Source organism: Cariama cristata, unplaced genomic scaffold (assembly GCF_000690535.1).
Source record: "Cariama cristata isolate BGI_N322 unplaced genomic scaffold, ASM69053v1 scaffold14048, whole genome shotgun sequence".
NCBI classification, from domain to species: Eukaryota; Metazoa; Chordata; class Aves; order Cariamiformes; family Cariamidae; genus Cariama; species Cariama cristata.
The window spans coordinates 7709-14623 of record NW_009631774.1 but is presented as its reverse complement, the minus strand read 5'-3'; positions in this window follow the sequence as shown (position 1 = coordinate 14623).

Below are 6915 nucleotides of genomic sequence, written 5' to 3'. Positions count from 1 at the left end.
ACTTCACACCTTTGCTGTTTGCTTTTGTGGGAAATAAGGGCATAGCATTTACACTTTAAGTCCCTCCTACTACGTTTCAAAGTATTTGATTTTTGTTATGTTAGGTTAGGTTTTTGATCCAGGCAAGGTTGAGGTAGGTTGTTTTGTTTTTAGGAGGGATTATAATTAAGGAGAACTTTTGAGAGACATAAGCCATGGAGAAACAGATTTTTTTTATCCTTTGCCCTCAATACAGCTTTTGAGAGACATAAGCCATGGAGAAACAATTTTTTTTTTATCCTTTGCCCTCAATACAATTGTGAGTCGAGGGGAAAAGAAAACAAACACCTAGCATATGTGCTTTAAAGAAAATTTACCTATATAGCTTTTTTTTTTTCTTAGGCTGAAGATGCAGGGGGGGGTCAGCACATACCCTGGCTGTCTGGCAGCTCTGAACTGGACTTGCTGCTGCCCATCTCTGTAGCCCTGAGGAGTGAGACATGGCTGTGTTCTTCATTTAAAATAATGGGCTATAAGAAAATGCTCGTTCCATCACATGCATGGGATTTCTTTCCTGACTTTCACTGGGAAATCTGTCTGGTGTAAATCTCGTATTAAATTTGAGTTGTCTCTGTGTATGAAATGCTGGTTCTTTGGGTATTCAGGTATGAGATGCATGTATTTTGAGTAAGTAGTGAACGAGCTGTAACAAGGCAGAGGGGGAGAGACTTGCATTTGCAAAAGTGGTATTTGAGGCTATGAACACCTATTGAATGAAATCCAGTTTGAGAGTCTAACAGCTTAAAGCTTACCAGTTTTCATTTGCGTTATAAGCTATCGGTTCTTTAAAATGGTAACAACAACTGGCCAGAAACGGGCAAACTCTAGCAGAAGGATCTTGATGAAATGCTCTCTGAAAACATAGGCAGAATTGCTACTGATTTTGGTTTTGGTTTGGGTTTTTTTCGATTGCTAGTGGTAAAGGGCAGAAACTGAATTCTTTTTTTGAACAACGGAACATATTGCCAATAAAAACATTAATCTAAACTGACTCCTGAAACCTTTAGTTACTTTATTTGTATTGCAGTGTCGGGAGACCCCAACAATGAGAACACAGCTGCGTCGAAGGCTGGATGAGACGGTCATTAAATTCACAAGGAGGAGTCTTGCTTGATCAAAATGAGATCTGTACAAGTATAAAAAAGCATACCACAGAGTTAGATCCATTTAAAAGCGTTATTATTTTCATGCAGATTCTTCCTTTTTTAGGAGCAGCTTGGTAACTGCATTATAGTAATGTTGCTCTCCCCTTTTTCCTACCTCGGGATCTGGGGTTGGGCAGGGGTGTTCTGCTGGCACCCCCAAACGATAATGTGTGCGCTGGTCTCTGTGCTGACAAGCCGTTTCCAGAGAGTGGGTAGGGGCCTTGGGGCTTGTTGCTGCTTTTTAATTAACCAAACCCTAGGAACGGAATTGATTTTTTTGTTTGTTTGGGATTTTTTAATTAGAAATATTTCTGCCACATAACACTTTCTAGGTAATGCAACTGTTTATGTCAAAACTGGAAATGCTAATTACATGTGGCAAATACGTAATAGATTGCATGGGCAGTTAAATTTGTTTTGCATTTATAAGATTTAGGTTGACTTACACATTTAAATACTGAGATTTAATTTTGAGGGAAAGGTGATAAAGCAATCTGTTAATTTCTTTTTCAGATTAGCAGATTGCTTTATTAATTTTTTCCCCAGGACTTTTGCTTTAAAGAAACAGTAAAATGTTGTTTCAGGTTTTTACTGGATATAAAATTAGCGATGTATAACTGAAACAACATTAAGGAAACTCTGTCTGTAGGACTAGCATTGAAGCTATTAAAGTCAGTTGGGTCATATGTTAAGAACTTTGACACAATAGCTGTGGTTCTAAAACATCTCAAAATCATGATGCTTCTGGCTAAAGAACAAAAGAGTTTAAATTCATAAAGTCTGCAAGTAAATCTATTATATTTTTTAAAAAGTCCTTTTTTTATTATGCAGTATGAAGCAGCCCTCTATCCACTTCTGTTTTTCAATGAATAAATAAGTTAGCATCTCTTGGCTTCAAGTTTTTAAAACATGATTTTGTAAGGATGTTTTGTTAAGATGGTGCGTTGGAATGAAGGGAAGCAGGGATGCCAGCGGCCGTAGCTCTCAAGGTTGATAAAATTCTGCAGTAGGGTGGAAAAAACAAAGATGCTACTAAATTACGATTGTTGTTTGGTAGTGTAATAGTAACACAAGTCAGTGGTGGATCCCACGGTGGAATTAAAGGCAGAACTTTATTGAGGTTTTCGCCTCCGTTTAATTTGTAGCCCATATAGTTCCCATTGCCGTAAAGTCCTGAAACCTGCAGGAAATGTCTTGCAATCACTTGTTTATCTACCATCTGCTTGAATGTTTATTTAAAGGACTGTTTTCCTCAGTTACTGAGAACAAGTTAATTTGCCAGTTGAAGGTATAGTTGCATAGTTAATTCTTTTCCATAGGCCCTTCCGAAGGTACCCACGTCAGACACCTCCCGGCCCTTGGCTGCACTAGCATCCTCCTCTGCTCGCTGTAGTCTCCACTCCCCAGTCGCCGTGAAAAGCCTTGGTCTCTTCTGCCCAGTAACTAGCGATAGGACAAGACAAAACGGTCTCAAGTTGCACCAGGGGAGGTTCAGGCTGGACATTAGGAAGAACTTCTTCACTGTTAGAGTCATTAGGGACTGGAACGGGCTCCCCAGGGAGGTGGTGGAGTCATCATCCCTGGAGGTGTTCAAAAAACGTTTAGCTGTGGCGCTTCGAGACATGGTTTAGTGGGTTTAGCGGGGATGGTGGCATCGGCTATACGGTTGGACTTGATGATCTTTGAGGTCTCTTCCAACCATAATGATTCTATGATTCTATGAAATGCCATCATTCTTCTGTTAGCATGAACCACAACAACAACAATCATAGTTAACTTCTCAGTACTTGTAATAGCTGAAAATTTCTTCTCTGCCCCTCTGAAGTTCAGCTTGTACTCTTGGTAACCTGCTGGTACCTTCCCCACTCACCCCCTCGCCATTTGGCTGCTGGCCTTCACTGGGTCCCGGCCACAGCTGCCTAAACCCTGCTTGGGTTTTGGAAACGGTGCAGCCACCGTGAGAAAGACAAGAGGTAAAATTATAGGCTAAAGTAGGATTGTTGATAGAGCAACTTATTGGTAGCTCAAGGACTCAAGAGTAAAGCATGAGCATGAAGAGGTAGGAAATTGGGAAGAAATGAAGGGTGTCATGCCCACAGCTGGCAGTCGGTCAGGTCATCGATTTTGACGGCATCAATGAATTTGGTGCCTGAGTGCGGTTCAGTCCCCAAGGTCTGCGGCTCTGTTCTCATGCCCAGCTCCCCCATCCCCACCAGCCATCCCCACCGATGCCTCCTCAGCAGCTCTTCCAGCATCTTGCCGGGCTGTCAACACGCTGGTGCTCAGCCCCGTAGCTCAGTAAGCCCCGCTGAGCCCCATGTGTACATGGGAGAAACAAGAAATACTTGCTTTGTACTTGTACGTACCTTGTTTGCAGAGCTTCTGTGCGTGGCTACGGATGGCCACACACCGTGACTCAAGCGGTAAATGTCTTCGTTTGTATGGTAAATACAATCTGTAGGCAGAGGCAGGTATATTGTTATGTGTTGGCTAAACCTGAGATAAGTACGCAGCAAATGTCCTTGATGCTACATCTGGGTATCAATCCTACAGGGCAAGTATTTCAGGAGGAAAAAAAAAACCTGACTGCTATGTACAGGTCATAAATTTACAGTGAAGGTGATCGCTTATAAAGTTAAGAAAGTTTTGGTTGTGCGCAAATGGAGACAAAAGCATCCTGACTGTGAAATTGAAAGTGGTCGTTAAACATACACCAGATGTGCTGCTGGTACACCTAAAAGAAAAGGAAAAAAAATTCTTAGTATTTTGTTTGCAATAGCGGGGAATGAATAGACACGCTGGTTTGGCCTTTCTCGTCTTTTGAAGTTACATGGGTAAGCTTCAACTCTTTCTTTATTAAAAAGGGGGACGAAAAAAAGGCAATACTCCTTCATACGTACTCTTTGTCTAACGGGAGAGCGTGAGGGGAGATCAAGTCAGGCAACATGCGGCCTTTTAATTAAGTGCAGCTGATCAGGAGGTGAAAAAGAGCCTACGTACATACTAAAGAAAATGTTCAAAATATGTTCTTTTGGGGAAGATATTACTGAGCACTGATGAAAAATGTGGCTGGTTCTTAATAATCACCTAACAAGGAAAGACTTCACGTAGTTCTGTGTGCCTCTGTCCTGTTCTCTCACTCTACCTCAGTAGCTCAGGAATCTGCTAATTTTGCCCAAACCTGATAGAAATTTGATAGAAAGCTAAAAAAATAATCTTCAGAAGGTGATGTGGCTCGAGGAGATTTTTATGAAGCCCTCTACAGGTGTTCGACTTACGAGGAAAGAAAGGAAGCCTGCAGGAGAGGGTCAGGCCAAAGCATGGGCAGAGGGCGAGCGGTGCGTGCCTGCATTTGGGAATGCCCCAACCACAAGGAAAGTTTTGCCGGGTGCTTCGGAATACGGAGGAGTCACGAGGGCGTGGGTGAAAGGCCTTCGCTCCTCCACTGCTCCAACTATGTTGACGCCTTGAGACGCACCAAGGCTGGTAAGGCAATCCCGCGGTGTCCCCGCAAGCCGAGATCATCCCGCCGGGTTTCTGATTGATTTCTTGCTGTGGGTTGAGGTAGCGGCAGAGCAGCTCCTGCTGAGTTACCAGGACAACGCCGTGATGTCATCTTTTCAGAACGCATCGGATCTATAGATCATAATGCCGTCAGAGGGGGGCATTAAATGAACTAGGGGTGTTTCACTTGAGAGCTGCAGCAGTGTCACCGTTAAGCTTGTACAAGGGCACTTGACCAACTGTGTGGAACGGCACCCAAACAGCAGCTTACCAGGACGTACGTTTAGCTGCAGGCTTTTCTTTTTAAAATTACTGGTGTCGCACACAAGAAACGAGGTTTAGAGCGGTTAATAAATCTGATGCAAAACCACCAAGAACCTTTGGAATACTTCTTTTGTACGATCATAACTTCCAGCAGGCTTGAAATCTGACATGACCCAACGGTGCCTTTTCCAATTCTTTAAAGTGTGGTCTGTGATTTAGGCTAGCATTTAAAACCCACTGTCATTGCAGCGTTTAGTTGTACTCACGACGACAAAATAATTAATGCGAGTTCAGTTCGAACCTTATTTTCTAAGGTACTATATTGACTTGAGATCAAGATGCCTCTCAGTAAAATCCTCAGCAGTAATAAAAGGCCTACCACGACTGGTCCTGGAGCTGCTTGTATGCTCTATTACAAGAACTTCAGGGTCTTCATCATCATCTTCATCCTTATTTCAAAAGCAGATTGCGATGCTGAGAGATTAGGCAGAAATGGGTTATTGGATAGAGCTAGCCCTTGCAGGCTAAGTTGTGTGGTGCATCTATGTGGCTATATTCATAAAATTGATGAGATATACATTCATATGTATCTAAAATGAAGACTTGACTAAGACATTTTTCTGCTGCTTATGTGAAGGCATCTAAACATTTATTGTGCTTTTCTGCGTATTTTGAATACCTGTGAGTCCAGGCGTTGGTTCTGTGGTCACTCAAGCACATAGCTGCCTTCATTGACTTCTGGTAAAGATACACACCACCTCTGTATATAGCACCCACATATAAAGTATGTATAGCAGTGCGTGTTACCGAGCATGCATCATTGCATCCCATAAGTGAAGAAACATGGCTAAAGATTGGGTTTATTAACCAAGGGTAGCCTAACTTCTTTTTTTTTTTAATTACACCAGTTTGGTACAGGTTCTTGAGCAGAACAGTTCCAGTAATTCCTCTTTAAAATATCTTTTCTTTCTGACAGAGCAGAAAAAATAAGTACTCTCTGAAGCCAAATGCCAGCTTTAAATGATAAGACTTCTTTAATCCGCCTAAAGAAAGATGACATTATCGAAAAATAGTTTCATGGTTTTCATTTTTTCAATGATTTTTGCTAATCTACGGAAGCTAAAAAATACTGTGGGAAGTCATGTTAAGGGGGTTGGGGGAGGAGAGGTAGCAGTTTGTGGCTTCCAGTGGATATATTAATTAGAATTCAAAATCCAAGGCAGCCAGACTTCCAAATGAAAAGATCATAGACTGCAAATTATTCTGTTTAGGGCTGTGCATTGAAATAAATAATAAAGGCCTTCTTTCCCAAGATGGTTTTACAAAGTGATCCTGGATCCATGTTTATGTAGGCTGCACTTTTGAAAAAATAGCTGTGCTCCTGTCTAAACTAGAGGTTTGTTTGAAGTGCCATCGCTTTAAGTTCTTTGTGTGGTTAATCTTGAAGGAGGCTTTTGTACAGGTGAATTTATTTAAGGATAGATGGTCTTTCAGTGTGGAGACAGGTGAAGGAATAATACTGTGTGAACGTGCCATTAACTTTGGAAGAGGCAGTATTTCTCCTCTCTCAACACGCTATCGGCTTCAAAGAGTTCGATAAGCAACAGCATCCTCCATAATGCTGATACAGCTGCCATTCAGAACAAACCACACCATATTCTTTGTCCAAAAGCTCCATCACCCCAAACGCAAGACCATTTGTAACAATCTTTTAATAATTAACTGCTGCTAACGATGTGCAGCAGAAGGCGACGTGCAGGGCTGTACCATGGATGCTGGGTTGGTGGGAGGGGAGCGGATGGCTGTGGGAAGCCAAGCTCCCGTGAACTTGCTAACCAGCCTCTCCTCTTGCTAAGCGGGCTAAGCGGGACGGTCCTCTGACACAGCAGGACGTGTCTGACCTGACGTACCTCTCTTTCCAGGCAGGTTAGTTGGGGCACACCGACTGCCAAGTTAACAGCCC